We start from the raw sequence: 17,291 nt of genomic DNA on the forward strand, positions 1-17,291 counted from the left end.
CACCCTTGGCCCAAATTGTCACCTCTGGATATTTAGATCAATCAAAAAGAGCTTTTCCACCAGAAATAGTGGTTTCCGGCGTCTCCCTGGTGAAGAGAACTATACCCTCTTTGAGTAATGGCTGCTTTTGCCGTCAATAACACAGGTCGATTTCTTCCCCTCTTTCCTTTAGTTCTGAAAATGATGAATCCTGCAACAGATGTGTGATTTTCTATGAACTGACCACTTTCTTTCTTTCTTGTAAACTTTATTTATTATTTTAAAATTTAATTCATCTAATTAATTTTTATTTAGTAAAGATCTTAATTCTCCCACCAGGGATGGAACCCACATTCCCTGCATTTGAAGATGTATTCCCTTTTTTTGTGTGTGGTGGTGGTGGTGGAAGAGGCATTCTTAACCACTGGATCACATAGGAAGTCCTGAGTGGACCACTTCTTTTTTTGAAATTTCTTACTTTATTATTTTTTTAACACCATAAACCATTTTTATTGAGGTATAGGTGATTAACAATGTTGTGGTAGTTTCAGATGAACAGCAAAGGGACTCAGCCATACATTTACACATGTATCCATTCTCCCCCCAGACCTCTTCCCCCGACCATCCAGGCTGGCACATAGCATTGAGGATGGCACATGTACTATACCATTTTCAATTGGACCGATAGCCCGTTAATATTAGCAAAATGCCACTGCATCCCAGCCATGCTCATCATTGAATGAGTGTGACAGGCAGATACAATAGTGTTCTGTGTCAAGGAGGACCTGAGACTACACTTAAAGGATCCAGCTGTGAAAGGAGGTCACGAAAACCAGGGGACCAGACCATTAGCTTTAGTGGTGAGCACACAGGAAGCCCAGCAGTACCCTCCCACCTGGACACGGGGGGGGGCCACACTGCAGGGGGGACTCTGATCTGGCTCTCCTCCACCTGGGTATTATTACGGACCTGTGTCCCTCCCAGGAGAGGAGGCTGCTATGTGATGAAATATAATCTCGCTCAGTTTTGTATGTTGAAGCCCTAACCCCCAATCTCTCAGAATGTGCCTGTATTTAAAGATAGGCCCTTTAAAGAGACGACTGAGTTACATTAGGCTATTAGGGTAGCCCTTAATCTGATGTGACTCGTGTCCTTATAAGGAGAGACGATTTGGTCATGAAATGAACCGCCAAGGCTTCCCTGGTAGCTCAGTGGTAAAGAATCTGCCTGCCAAGGCAGGAGCTACAGGTTCAAACCCTGACCCAGGAAGATCCCACATGCCTTGGAGCAACTAAGCCGGTGGGCCGCAACTACTGAGCCTGTGCTCTGGAGCCCGGGAGCCGGAACGACTGAGCCCATGTGCCCCAGAGCTTGTGCTCCGCAACAAGAGAAGCTACCGCAATAAGAAGCCCACGCACTGCAATTAGAGAGTGCCCCTGCTCGCTGCAGCTAGAGAATAGCCCACGCAGCAACGAAGACCCAGCACAGCCAAAAATAAATACATAAAATAAAAAAGAGACACCAGGGTGGGCGCACACAGAGGAAAGACCACGTGAAGACGGAGCAAGAAGGCGCCCATCTGCCAACCAAGGAGAGGGGCGCCTCAGAAGAAACCAAACCTGCCGAGACTTTCATCAGCCTCCAGCACCATGAAGAAATCAATTTCACTTTTTAACCACCCCAGGCGGCTTGTAAGATCTTCGTTCTCCAATGAGGGATCAAACACGTGCCCCCTGCAGTGGAAGCACAGAGTCCTGACCACTGGACTGGCAGGGCATTCCCAAGAAATTAACTTTTGTACTTTACGTCAGTCAGCCTTTGGTATTTTGTTAAGGCAGTCAGAGGAAATTAATGCCCGTGGGACATGTCCACTTGGAGTTTGGGGCTCTCCTCTGGATCATATTCTATGGATCTGGACCACAGGATCCCCAATATGACAGCCCCAGCCTTACTTCCAGGCCAGCAAGGGCCTCTTCTAGAGGCCAGCCTCCAAAGGGAGGACAAGAAAGCCTGCATGCCCAGCCCTGGCCCTGGGGGCCAATATCTGCAGGGGCTCTGAAGAGAGGATGCTTCTGCAGGACAGGTGGTACAGGTAAGTCCTCTGCAAGTTTGGGAGAAAGATGTGGGAAGGAGGAGGTTGGGGGTGGGGGTACTGTGGGCCAGCTGTCTGGGGCCAGATTTCCTTGTACAGACATTTTCTGCAGGTGACTATGAAGAATCTTTAGGCTATTCAGTCAAGCCTGACGGTCTCGGTTGTCATGAAGGCACAGTGTCAAGGTCGAGGGATGGCACACATTTCATTTAACGATTAGCCTGATCAGTGCAGAGATAGAGACATAGAAATCAGACATGGACCTCAAGGGGGAAAAAGGGGGTGGAATGAACTGGGAGACTGTACTGACATATATACACTATCAATACTATGTATGAAATAGATAACTAGTGAAAATCTGACGTATAACTCAGGGAACTCTACGCAGTGCTCTGTGGTGACCTAAATGGGAAGGAGATCCAAAAAAAGGGGGATAATATATATACATATGGCTGATTCACTTTGCTGTTCAGCAAAATCTAATATAACATTGTAAAGCAGCTATACTCCAATGAAAATAAATTACAAAATAAAACTACATAAGATTAAAAGTAAATAAAACTATATGCAATAAAAATACATTAAAAAGTAAACAAAACTATAGACAATAAAAATAAAATTTTAAAATAAATTAAACTATACACAGTAAAAATAAATTTTAAAATAAAGCTATATATAATAAAAACTATATGCATAAATTTATACATATAAATTTATTTATCACTTCAGTGGTGTCCGACTTTTTGCATGCTCATGGACCATAGCCCACCAGGTTCCTCTGTCCAAGGGATTCTCCAGGCATGAATACTGGGGTAAGTTGCCATTTCCTTCTCCAGGGGATCTTCCTGATCCAGGGATCGAACCTGTATCTCTTGAGTCTCCTGCATTGACAGGCAAGTTCTTTACCACTCGCGCCACCAGGGAAGTCCTATATACAACATCAATTTATTTATATACAATAAATAAAACTATATACAATAAAATAATTAGTCTGATCAGTAACATTTAAATATTTACACATAGTATGTGGGCCTCCATAAACGCTGCTCCTGACCCCTGCAGATGTTGGGAGTCAAGCCAATAGCATCCAGCTATTGGAGTTGAGCTGGGGACCCTCCCCCTGGCCTTGGGCAGCCACATTCTCATCCTTCTGATGCTTAGTGAGGGTAAGTGGGGCTCAGAGACACTGGTGGATTCTCCTGCCTTTTCCATCCTCTTAAAAAAAAAAGTCGGCCTTAACATAACCAACCCTGGTGAGTTACAAGTGATATTAACAAAGGTCAAAGCTATAGTTTTTCCAGTAGTCATGTATGGATGTGAGAGTTGGACTATAAAGAAAGCTGAGCGCCGAAGAATTGATGCTTTTGAACTGTGGTGTTGGAGAAGACGTTTGAGGGTCCCTTGGACAGCAAGGAGATCCAATCAGTCCATCCTAAAGGAAATCAGTCCTGAATATGCATTGGAAGGACTGATGCTGAAGCTGAAGCTCCAATACTTTGTCCACCTGATGTGAAGAACTAACTCCTTGGAAAAGACCCTGATGCTGGGAAAGATTGAAGGTGGGAGGAGAGGGGACGACAGAGGATGAGATGGTTGGATGGCATCACTGACTCAATGGGCATGAGTTTGAGTAAGCTCCGGGAGTTGCTGATGGAAAGCCTGGTGTGCTGCAGTCCATGAGGTCACAAATAGTTGGATGCAACTGAGCAACTGAACTAAACTATTTGAAAATACGAATGGGAGATCCCCATTTGGGAGCAGGGAATAAAAGCAGGATTTCAGTCAAGGAGGTGGATCTTGTTCAAAAGAGCTAGCCATTCATTTGTGGTCTCTGTGGTTGGCGTTATCAGCCAAGCAGGGTTGCCATGGAAACCCCTTTCTGGCCCCATGGCCAGTATTCTGGTCCTTGTCACCCATGACGTCCAAATGCTTATTTGATAAAAACTGTAATGTATTCTAATTAATCTGAGGCTGCCCCCGCGTAATTGCTCTCCATTTAACAGTGCACAGTATGCCCTGTACTTCTAGTTCAAAGTAGAACTTCGCCTTTCTCAGGAGCAAAACTCAGTTCAGCCGCATGTTCAGAGATATGGCCCCCAAAGGGAAGGTCAAAATTCTTTTTCCTCTGCTTCTGGGTATTGTCCAGCTGGTCTCTAGGGTAAGGCCATAGCTTCTGCGTTATTCACTCAGTTGTGTCTGACTCTTTGGGACCCCATGGACTGTAGACTGCCAGGCTCCCCTCTCAATGGGATTCTCCAGGCAAGAATACTGGAGTGCATTGCCATCCATTCATCCAGGGGATCTTCCCGACCCAGGGATTGAACAGGTCTCCTGCATTGCAGGAAGATTCTTTACTGTCTGAGCCAGCGGGGAAGACCAACAGCTTCCATGGGCTTCGTTAAAGGTTTCCTTCTGTGAGAAGGGAGGACAGATGATAAAATGAGATTTCTTCTCCCAGCAGAAATATTTATTGCACAAATGCCAGGGGTCAGAGTGGAATCTGTTCAGTTCCAAGTGCAGGCTTTCAGGATTGCAGACTTATCATTCAGTTTTGTAAGCATCGTAGAAAACAGGAAAGGGAAAACAACGACTTTCCCTTAGAAGCACAAACTTGAGTGTAAATATTAAACCTTTGGTGAATTGGCAAAAATAAAATGAATTCCCAGATCGCACAGAGCCCTTCAGTCCATACCCCCGTGTGTAAAAAATCAGGTTTCAAAGGAGATATCTGAGCTTAGAAAAACAACTCTCAAAGTGGCCACCTCCAAAGCAACGTTGGACCAGGGACAACTTAGCCCAAGGTGAAGTCCAGGTATGTCTTCATGTGTGTGCGCTCAGTCATTCAGTCATGTCCCACTCTTTGTAGCCCCATGGATTGTAGCCTCCTAAGCTCCTCTGCCCATGGAATCCTCCAGGCAAGAATACTGGAGCGGGGAGCCATTTCCTTCTCCAGGGGATCTTCCTGACCCAGAGACCAAACCCACATCTCTTACCTGTCTCCTACATTGGCAGGCGGGTTCTTTACCCCTAGAGCCACCCGGAAGTCCATGTCTTCATTTGGATGGTGTTTAATAACACCAGTGCCTGATTCATTCATTATAATCCAAAAGAAACACGACAAGATTGCTAGCAGAGGGCTGAGAATTTGAGTGGAAGGAAAAACACATAAGAACAACAGAATTTGAAATTTTGAGGGTCAACCAAGATTAAAAAAAGAAGAAGAAGCAAGGAATGAAGCAAAGAATGGAAAGTTTGACATTAATTTCTGTGGCAGAAATTTTTTTGGTTCTGAATAATGAGAAATCCAATGCAAAATGGTTTAAGAGAGAAAAGGAGGGGTGTGACTAGATACAATGAAAAGCTCATCAACCTTCAGGTATAGCTGAATCCGTGCTCTCCTGTGAAGTCCTCCAATTGCTGTCACTCTCTCGGGCTCTCAGTTCTTCCTTTTTCTGCGTTAATTCCAAGCCCAGGCAGGCAGAATGATGGCCACCAGAAGCGTCAGACTAACTCTATAATTTCTCAGTTGTTCTTGTTTAGTCATTAAATCATTAAGTCTTCGTGACCCCATGGACTGTAGCCCGCCAAATTCCTCTGTCCATGGGGATTCTCCAGACAAGAATACTGGAGTGAGTTGCCATTTTCTCCTCCAGGGGATCTTCCTGACCCAGGCATCAAACCCAAGTCTCCTGCATCTCCTGTACTGTCAGGCAGATTCTTTACCACTGCGCCACCTCAGAAGCCCATCATCTCTCAGGACCTCCAGTGAAAAGAACCATTCTTTTTTGGTAACCATTCAAACAAAATGCTCAGAATCGAATTTCTTTAGATCACAGTATTATGTGTCTATTTATCAAGACACTGCAGGGTCTAAGCGTAATTGATGCTCTAGTTACCTGGGTCAAATGCCTACCTCCAGAGCCAAGGAAAACTCAGATTAAAAGTGGGCTTACTCCCCTCCTCCACAAAGTATAAGGTTTTGTTAACAGAAGGACAGAGATTAGATGCGGACCAGATGAAGATGGTCCAGATTTACCAAACATATTAGCACTCAGAACATCAGTGCCCTTCAGGGGCCGTGACAGTGCTCACCTGTGAAGCCAGCACTGTTCATAAATGAGTCCCACTGTGCTCACTTCCTCTACCCAACCAGCACCTGGAGAATGGACAGTTTTGAACATCTGCATCTTATTCACTGCTGGCCCTGTACTCCACACACAGGCATTAAAAAAAAATAATGCTTGTGTGTCTGGATAGAGGATTCAGAAGTTACTGAACAGAAGTGAACACACGTTTTGTCATTTCTTGCCTTCGTTAATATTTTTGTGGTTTTGACAGCCAGTCTTTAAGAAAATGGCAAATCCCTCTTTTCACTTTCCTTTTCTTTGCTCCCTCCATCCCCACACCACCACTCTGATAGCCAGTGATGCTGGGAAAAGATAACAAGATCTTGGGTATGCTACAGATGCATGGGGTTTGGGGCTGACAGCTCTGAGATGCTGTCAGATCTCTCAAAGGGAGTTCTGCATGTCCTCACTGGGGCAGCGCTGAAACAACTGATAAAGTTGCATTCAGCCTTCATCGGAGCAAGAAACAACCTCTCCAAACAGAAAGTAAATCAATAACACTTGAAGGCTGGGTTCCTGGTTCAGAAGCAGAAAATGTTAATCACGTTCTCCTCTCTGATTCCCTTTTGCGTCTCTGCAGATATTCATGTAGAAGAGTCAGCAGAGGAAATGGTGAACCGGGAGATGAGTATATTTAAGGAGGTATTTTCACTTACTGAACCAGCAGGACCTTGAGACACATTTTATACCATATTTTTACAGGAGTCAAAAAAGCATAAAATAGGGCTAGCTTCTCATGGTTTTCCTTTGCTAGGTTCACACACACACACATACACACACACACACATCCCAGTTCCCAGATAGCAGAGCCTCCACAGTGCCAACAAAATAACAGATAAGCAAAAGAAGAGACAACAGTCCATCAGCTGAAAGTAATATTTTAAGAATAGCTTTCATTGGGAATTTCCCTGGGGGTCCAGTAGTTAAGACTTCATGCTTCCAATGCAGAAGGTGCAGGTTCAATCCTTGGGCAGGGAACTAAAATCCCACATGCCTACAAGACCAAAAAAAAAAAAAAATAGCTTTTGTTAAGAATGAGTTTCTTAGTCACAAGTATCACGAGTTGACTCTAGATACTGAGTGTCCTCCACAGCTGTTGGGGAACTCACAGAACCCTGGGCAGGACAAGAGAAACAGTGTGGAGGCTAAGATTCCAAGAACTGCATCCAACGTCACACAGCAGACCCAGTCAGACATGCAGAAACTGACACTGCTATTGCTGTCCACGGAGCCCTAGAGAAGACCCCCCAGCTGGTACAGAACTCCCCCTCCCCCCAGTGATCCCACCTCTGCCCCAGGAGCATGTCCCTGCATCACTGAGAAAGGACCAGAGACACTCCCACTGCCAACAGCTACACCCTGCTTCAGCCAACAAAAATGGCAGTGCTAGGCTGAGCTTTATTCATGGTGTCCACATTAGAACCCAAGTAGCATCGAGTAAATCCCAGTGATTCAGCTCAGGTGCTTGCCCTTGTTGGGAGAGGCAGTGCTGTGGCCCTGGAGCATCTATCTCTGTGCGTCATTGCTACAAGAATTATCATACCCTGATACTGAGTACTCTCAGTAGCTAATGATGTAGGCAACCAAGAAGGTCATTATATACATGACCTTGGTGAAGAGGGTAAGTGCAGCCAGGCACACATTTTGGCAGAAGATGGCTGCTGGTCACAAGGAACAGTTGTCTCCATTCATAATCTTAGTGTTTTTCTAAATATAAGAAGATGGAAGAAATTGGACTCATAAAGTCTTCTCCTGAAAATGTCTATCTGAAGGCCTATTCTGCCAGTTTTTCACAGAGTATTTCCCTCCTGATCTCCACTCTGAACCCCTTTCAGGGTGTGTCGAAGGTCAATGGCTGAAGTGACCAGTGACTTTATCCCTGTAGAACCAGATGGTGAGTGACAATTTGTAGTCACTTGCTGTGAAGGGAAACATTAAGAGTAGACCCCAGTAGGGAGGACTCAACTCCTCAAAACTGAGTCCCTAATCCCCTCTCTGCTCCATCTCTGTACTGTACCCTTCCACCTGGTAAGCTCCTCTAAACCTCTCTAACGGCACCCCTTCCTCTGAACCCCACAAACTTAAGTCCCCTCTACCTTGCCCTGTTCTTTTCCAACCATCCTTCTGATGCCACCTGAGACTTTGGCTGGAAAACATAGGACTTAAATGGAAGATCATAGGGGTGTTTCCAGCCAGGGTTCTTGGCCTTTCCCAATCAATAGAAATTGATCAGAAGGCAGATTAGAAATTCAGGCAAGGTTCTACTGGGGCTCCTGCTGCAGCAGTGAGGAGCAAGAACAAATAACAGGTTCCCTTGCTCACTCCCAGTCGAGGGGAGTAGTGAGTTGGTTCCTCATATAGTGTGAGGGTAGAGGTGTGTTCAGGGGTCAAGTCCGAGGGGAAGCTTAGGTGGTTTGCCCACCCCTCTAGTGATGTTGTGTGTAGGGGTTATGTACAGTACCCTGCTTTGGCTCCCAGCGCCCTGTTTTTGCTCCCAGCTCCTCAAAAGTGATAGTAGGGTTTTGGGGGGGGGGGGGGGGGGTTGTGTCTTTTGGGTCCAGAATTTGCCCCAACCGTGCATGCATGCAGTTATTTCTAGTACTATATAGTTTCTTTGTTTTGTTGCTCAAGGAGAGGTGTACCCAGGTACAAGCTTTGCAGCAAAGGGTCCCAGGTCCCAAGCCTGTCTCAGGGGCAAAAAGCAACAAAAATTATTTATTTGGAGATATGGGTGAGAGTCATGATCTGAAAGGTTTGAAATACATTTTCCTTTGCTTTGTGGAATTGAGAAAAGTAATAAAATAAAAAAAAATATTACTCTATGGTTATCACATTAGTCAGGGTTGTCCAGAGAAACAGAACCAATAGGATCTATAAAGAGAGAGATAAGAGGAGATTTGTTACAGGAACTGACTCAGGCAATTACAGAAGCGGAGAAGTCCCACAATCTGCCATCTGTTAGCTGGAGATCCGGGAAAAGGCGTTAGTCACTCAGTCGTGTCTGACTCATTGCAACCCCATGGAGCGTAGCCCGCCAGGCTCCTCTGTCTATGGAATTCTCCAGGCAAGAATACTGGAGTGGGTTAGCCATTCTCTTCTCCAGGAGAACTTCCTGACCCAGGGATCAAACCTGGGTTTCCCACATTGTAGGTAGATTCTTTTTTTTTTTTTAATTAATTTATTTTTAATTGAAGGATAATTGCTTTACAATACTGTGTCTGTTTCTGTCATACATCTACATGAATCAGTGATAGGTGTACATAGGTCCCCTCCCTCCCACCTCTCACCCCATCCAGGTAGAATCTTTACCATCTGAGCCACCAGGGAAGCCAGTGGTGAAATTCAATGCAGATCAAAAGGTCTGGAAATCGAGAGACTGATGGTGTGGGTTCCCAGTCTGAGGGTGCTGACCTGAGCAGGAGAAGATGGATGTCTCAGCCCCCCAGGGAGACAGAATTTACATTTCCTCTGCTGTTTTGTCCTTGGTGTAGGCGATGAGGCCCACCCACCAGGTGAGGATGATTTTTTTTTTTTTTTTTTGCTACAGCAGATCTTAGCTTTGGCCTTCAGGATCTTCAATCTTTGTTGCAGCACATGATATCTTTAGTTGTGGCATGCAAACTCTTAGTTGCTGCGTGTGGGCTCTAGTTCCCTGACCAGGGATTGAACCTGGGCCCCCTGTATTGGGAGTGTAGAGTCTTAGCCACTGGACCACCAGGGAAGTCTCTGGTGAGCATGAGTGTACAGATTCAAACACCCATGTCATCCAGAGACACCCTCACAGATGCCCCTAGAAGTAATATTGACCAGATACCTGGGCATCCCCTAGCTTAACCAGTGAGCACATAAAATTACCCATCACATTGGAATTCCCTGGCGGTTCAGAGGTTAAGACTCTGTGCTTTCACTGCAGGGGGCACAGATTTGATCTCAGTCGGTGAAATAAGATCCCACAGGCCTCGAGGCTTGGCCAAAAATAATAAATAGAATTAAATTAACCATCAGAGTGATGAGACCCACACTTCTAAGTAAGCTCAAGATGGAGATAGGTGTCTGTGTTTTGAGGTATGTATGGTGGTGGTGGCTTACTTGCTAAGTCGTGTCTGATTCTTGTGACCCTATGGACTGTAGCCCGCCAGGCATGTGTAAAATTGTTGAAAATACATCATAAAGATTATATTTAAAAGATGAGGTGTGATTACAGATTTTATAATGTTTTGCTATGATTTTTTCCTGAGAATGGGCATTCCCTATCTTCAAGGTGCACTTATCCATAAGCCTATTGCTTGACGATTTTCAGGAATTGGGCAGGAAAATGAAGGGACTCTTTGGGATCAGATGATGGAAGGTTCTGGAATCTAGCAGGTCTGTTCTTCCATCGGGCTCCTTGAATCTCTAGTTACATTAAGAGAACTTAGAGCTTAGGCTGTAATTAACGTGAATTTGAAATATGTGAAAAATTTTTTAAAAAAATGTGGCAACCATAAGGTGTCAATAAAATTTCAATTATCAGCAAAATTTAAAACAACATGGAGCTCATAAATGTTTCAAAAATCACATACATTTAAAGCTGTCAGATAAAGTCAGTTGTGTGCTGTAGGCTGTCCAATGACATATTTTGCTTCCATTTTTTTTACCAGGTAAACAGAATTAACCACCAACATCTGTTAGGAATCTTGAACTAAATGTCAGGGTACTCCAGGCCTTTGGAAATGCATTCTCTTCAAACAGCAGTTTTCCTAAATTCTCATGCATGTAGTCTTGGGCTTCCCAGGTGGCTCAGAGGTAAAGAATCTGCCTGCCATGCAGGAGACACAGGAGATGCAGGTTTAGTCCCTCGGTTAGGAAGATCCCCTGGAGGAGGGCATGGAAACCCACTCCAGTGTTCTCACCTGGAGAATTCCACGGACAGAGGAGCCTGTGGGCTACAGTCCATAGGGTGGCAAAGAGTTGGATATTATGTAGCTAATAAACAACAACAACATGCTTATCGTCTCAAATGCAGAAATACCCTGGCCATTAAATCTTTGAAAACATTCTCAGTTGCAGTGAAGATGGGGAAAATATACAAAGGAAAACAAAATATTTTTGACTTCTCAGATAGTAAAAGACGATGACAAAATAATATGCCGGGTATAGTACCTACATTGTTTGCAATCACGTAAATGGATCGGATTCATTTGGAGGGCAGCTTAGGAATGGCTCCAAGTGTGAAAGGGTACAGGGAGTGACTACTGATAACTTGATTTCTTTCTGGGGTGGTGAAAACTTGCATTGGTTGAAATGATTGCACAATTATGTGAATGTACCAAAAACTGTGCATGCATGTGCACTTGCTCAGTCCCTCCAGTCATGTCCAACTCTTTGTCAACCTATGGACTATAACCCACCAGGCTCCTCTGGCCACAGGATTCTCCAGGTGAAAATACAGGAGCGGGTTGCCATGCGCTCCTCCAGGTGATCTTCCCAACCCAGGGGTTGAACCCACATCTCCTGCATCTTCTGTATTGCGGAAAGATTCTTTGCTTACTGAGCCACCTGGGAAGCCCAACAAAAACTATAGATTGTCAGTTCTACTCTAAAAAGGTATTTGAACACGTGCAGCTTTCCTCCACTCTTCTGTATCACAGAATATAGTAAGTGGCTACTTTATCAATTTCCCCAAAAGTGCGATATACACTAACACCATTTTAGATGCATGGGAGAAAAGTTAATTTATTACATACAATGGATGCCTTAGGGCAAAGGGTGTAATTCTCGTGGAAACCCTAGTTGAGAAAGCTGTGGATTTCTAAAATGCTGGAAAATTGGAAACAGCCTAAAAGTTTCAGCAAAGGGATAATGGTTGAACCAACACATTCACCTAATGCACTAGCCTGAAGCTATTCAACAGAATAATAGAAGTAGCTATACTGACCTACTAATATTTCCATGAAAAACTGCTAAGCTTAAAAGAAAATTGTACCATAATGAGATACAGCTTCACACCCACTAGAATGACATTTATTTTAAAAGGCAGAGTAAAACAAGTGTTGGCAAGGATGTAGAGAGGTTGGAACTCACACACTGCTGGTAGGAATGTATAATCGGATGGTCTCTTTGCAAAACAGTCTGACAGTTCCTCAAAAGTTCAAACATAGAGGTACCCTTGTGCATGCATGCTCAGTAGCTCAGTTGTGTCTGACTCTTTGCAACTTTACGGACCAGAGCCCACCAGGCTCCTCTGTCCATGGAATTCTCCAGGCAAGAATATTGGAGTGGGGAGCCAAGCTCTCCTCCATAGGCTCTTACCATCTCAGGGATCAAACCCGAGTCTCCTGCTGTCTCCTGCATCACAGGCAGATTCTTTACCACTGAGCCCAGAGCTACCCTTGTGAACCAGCAATTCTACCCCTTGGTATATACTCCACAGAGACAAAGACACACGTCCTCTTAAAACTTTGTACATGAATGTTCATAGCAGTGTTTTTCATGTTAGCCCCAAAGTGTAAATAACCCTCATGTCTATCCACTGATGAATGAACAAAAAGTGGTATAACAATACACTGGAATATTACTCAGCCAAAAAAAGGAATGAAATGCTGATACATGCTGTAACACATGTGAACCTTGCAAATGTGATGCTAAGTGAAAGAAACCGGGTGCGGGGAATTCCCTAGCCGTCCAGTGGCTAAGACTTTCAGCTTCCAATGCAGGAGGCAAAGGTTCGATGCCTGGTTGGGAAGTAAGATTCCACACTGGCCAAAAAGGTTTTTTTTTTTTTTTTTAATTAAAAAAAATGAAAGAAACCAGGTGCAAGAGTTCACATACTGTATGATTCCATTTGTATAAAATGTCCACACAGGCAAATCCATAGGGACAGAGACCAGGTTAGTAGTTACCTGGGACTTGGGGGCGGGCAGTATGGGGAGTGGCTATTGGTGGCTACAGGGTTTCTTTCTCAGCTGGTGAACACGTGCCTTGATTGTGGTGATAGTTGCACAATTCTGTAAACATACCAAAAGTCATCAAACTGTACACTCTAAATGGATGCATTGTATGACATATGAAGTGTCTCAATAATGCAAGCAAGAAAGTTGCAAGTGAGGGATTTCCCTGGTGGTGCAGTGGTTAGGACTCCAAGCCTCCACTTCAGGGGGCACAGGTTCAATCCCCCACTGGGGACTTGAGATCCCACATGCTACACAGCACAGTCAAAAAAAAAAGTTGCAGGTGAAAAAGACAAGGCCCGGGGAAATGAAGGTTCAGAGGCAGGACTGGGCTTGGTTCTGAAAAAATGCTGGAGTTGGGAAAGGAATGCATGAGAGCCCACACATGTCTCTCTACCCTGCATACAAAAACAATCAACATATACATATATGTATGTGGTAGATCAAACCAGCCTGGCAGAGTGTTGATTCCTGGAAGCTGAACGATGAACCCATGAACATCACTGTACTCCTCTACAAAATATTTTTATTGAAGTAAGATTTTTTTATTGAAGTACAGATTTTTTTTAACTGAAGTACAGTTGATTTAGTACTTCCAAGGTGGTGCTAGTGGTAAAGAACCCACCTGCCAGTGCAGAAGACATAAGAGACTCGGGTTTAATCCCTGGGTTGGGAAGATCCCCTGGAAGAAGGCATGGCAGCCCACTTCAGTATTCCTGCCTGGAGAATTCCATGGACAGAGGAAGCTGGTGGGCTATGGTCCATAGGGTTGCACAGAGTCAGACACGACTGAAGTGACTTAGCATGCACACACATGCACGTAGTTGATTTACAATGTTTCAGGTTTACAGAAAAGTGATTCAGTTATGCATATATATATATATATGTATATTCATTTTCATATTCTTTCCCTTATAGGTTATTACAAGATATTAGATATAGTTTCCTGTGCTATATAGTAGGTCCTTACTGTTTATCTGTTTTATATATAGTGTCTACTAATCCCAAACTTCTAACTCATCCCTTCCCCTCTTTCTCCTTTGGTAACCATAAGTTTGTCTTCCTTGCCTGTGAGTCTCTTTCTGCTTTTTAAATAAGTTTATTTGTATCATTTTTAAGATTCCACATGCAAGTAATATCATATATTTGTCTTTCTCTGTCTGCTTTATTTCACTTAGTATAACAATCTCTAGGTTCATCCATGTTGCTGCATATGCCATAATTTCATTCTTTTTGTGGCTAAGTAGTATTCCATCGGATATTTGTACCACATCATTTTTATCCATTCCTCTGTTGATGGACACTTATGTTACTTCTGAGTCTTGTAAGTAGTGCTACAATGAACACTGAGATGCATGTGTCTTTTCAAATTAAGGCTTTAGTCAATTTACTTTTTAAATTTTGTTAGGAAATTCCATACTGTTTAGGAAGATTTTTTTCAAGTAAGACAAATAACAACATTAAGATTATAATTTCCTCTTAGCTAAAGTAATCACAATAATCCATATATAACTAAAACATGCAAAGAAGGTTGTAATCAGTACGAGTGGTTATCTCTGATGTGCTGGGCTGGGTCATAACAAGGTACCCTCATTTTGTAATTTATACATTTTTTTCACTGTTTGAATTTTTACAACTAGTAGGTACTGTCTGAGAACAAAAATAGAGATTGGGTATTTTTAAATTTAATTTTTATTTTATACTGCAGTATAGTTGATTTGGGCTTCCCTGGTGGCTCAGATGGTAAAGAATCCACCTGCAGTGTGAGAGACCTGGGTTCGATCCCTGGGTCGGGAAGATCCCTGGAGACGGGAATGGCGACCCACTCCAGGATTCTTTCCTGGAGAATCCCCACGGACAGAGGAGCCTGGTGGGCTACAGTCCGTGGCGTGGCAAAGAGTCAGACACAGCTTAGCGACTTAGCACAGCATACACACGGTTGATTTATAATGTTCTGTTAGTTTCGAGGGTACCGCAGAGTGATTCAGTTATACATATACATATATCCCCTCTTTCTTAGATTCTTTTCCCAGATAGCTTTGCACAGAATATTGAATAGAATTCCTTGTGTTATAAAGTAGGTCTTTGTTGATTATCTATTTTACATATAGTGATGTGTATCTGCTAATTTCGAACTCCTAATTTATCTCCCCCACCACCGAAGCTTTCGAATAGGGGATATTTTTACTTGCACAAATAAAGCCGAGAGCACCCCAGCTCCTAGTCATCCTGTGCTGTGTCCTCAGCTGGACCACATGTGTTCAAAGCACCTTGCAAAGTTCTTGTGAGGTTGAAACGGACTCACACACCCAGGCACTTGGCCAAGAGCAGAAGAAACCACCTCTTACCTCCCCCCAACCTTCCTTCACAGAGGCAGCGATCCTGCACAGAATTTTGACTTTGGTGAATGGCCCGCCATTCACCCAAATACCACGTCACCATCTTTCTTCCTTGTGACGTGTCCTCTTTGCCCTAGCCCCTAAAAGTCCTTCTCACAGGAGTGAGTCAGGTGCATCCATTATATCTGGGAAGTGCATCTGGGAAGTCACAGCACAGGTGACCCGTCAGCGCTGGAACACCAAATGGTTCTCCAGGGGTCTGAAAATTATGACTCTCCCCAGGTGTCTGCCCTTCAACAAACCAGCATCCATACAGACAGGCTCTGACCTTCACAAGTTTGCTGAGTGCCAGGGAGGGTCAGGAAAGTACCTCGGGCTGACACAGAGCCCAAGGCCCTGATGTTGACTCAGACGTGATTACATCTTACAACTTGAATCCTACCTGGGTGATTTGTGGCTGGACCTGTGACTCTTCTCCAGCCTGATAAAACAATGCCGATAAAGGCTTTTCCAATCCTATCGAGGAAAACAGATCACAGCTGGACCCACCACCGGCAGAGAGTTTTGAAAATGAAGGACATTCTTTTTCTTTAAATGAAAGACTTTGTCAAGGTTTATGGTGAGGCAGGTCTAAATCACCTTGTAATTCATTCCCACCAGGGCCCTGGAATTAAAGTAAACGCGTGGATAGCCAGGGTGGAGCATGGCCTCCATCATTCTCGAGAATGTATTTAGAGATGGAAAGTGATGAGCAGGTGTGGGGAACATTTTGCACCCAAGGCAAAACTAGTCTCATCACCAGGTAAGGAAATATCCCTCGTCTTCCACTGTCAATTTCCTCAACATTGCCAGAAGCAAAAGAGGAGATTTTCTTTTTGTTGTTATTGTTGTGCGTTCATGATCAGTCATGTCCAATTCTCTGCGACCCCCTGACCTGTAGCCCACCAGGCTTCTCTCCATGAGATTTTCCAGGCAAGAATACTGGGGTGGTTTGCCATTTCCTGCTCCAGGGGATCCTCCCAACCCAGGGATAGAACCCAAGTTTCCTGTGTCTCTTGCGTTGGCAGACATATTCTTTTACCACTGAGACACGTGGGAAGCCCGTTATTGTTGTTAGTGTCCAACTGCAAAAAGCACTGTTGCTCCGTTAAAGACTGGATCCAAAAGGGATGAGGCTTGAGAGGAAAATAGCTGCTCCTTGGATTTGGTGAGACAAACAGGGTGGCCTGATGGGGATTGAGGTCCTCGCTCTGCCACCATGTGACAATGACATCCTGAGACGTGGCCTAGATCAGACAAGCATATCACTCAGTAAAGCCCCCAGCCCTTCAAATACTCACTCAACATTTTAAAAACTTTTCTGTAGGGACATCCTGGCAGTCCAGTTGTTAAGACTCAGTGCATCCACTGCAAGAGGCGTGGGTTCAGTGCCAGGTTGGGGAACTACAATCCCACATGCCTCAAGGAATAGCTAGAAAGTAAAAAAAGTAAAATAGATAAATTAAAAAAATAAAAACTTCCCTATTAATCCATTCATTCATTGAAAGAGTGTTCTGTGTCTAACGCTCATTTCTAGGCAATGAGGGTGCTATAGTAAACAAGACAAGCAAACTCCCTGAATTCATGAATCTGACATTTTCTGGGAAAGATAGATTGCTAATAAGGAAGCAACTAAGTAATACTCTTAATATAAAAAAAAAGTTATATTGTTAACTATACTACCAATGTGAAAGAACTTCAAAAATATTATGCCAAGTGAAAGAAGCTATGCACAGAAAGACATCTATTGAATGATTCGACTTATATGAACTGTCCAGAGGAGGCA

The sequence above is a fragment of the Dama dama genome, chromosome 5 (genome assembly GCF_033118175.1).
Source record: "Dama dama isolate Ldn47 chromosome 5, ASM3311817v1, whole genome shotgun sequence".
Taxonomy (NCBI): Eukaryota; Metazoa; Chordata; class Mammalia; order Artiodactyla; family Cervidae; genus Dama; species Dama dama.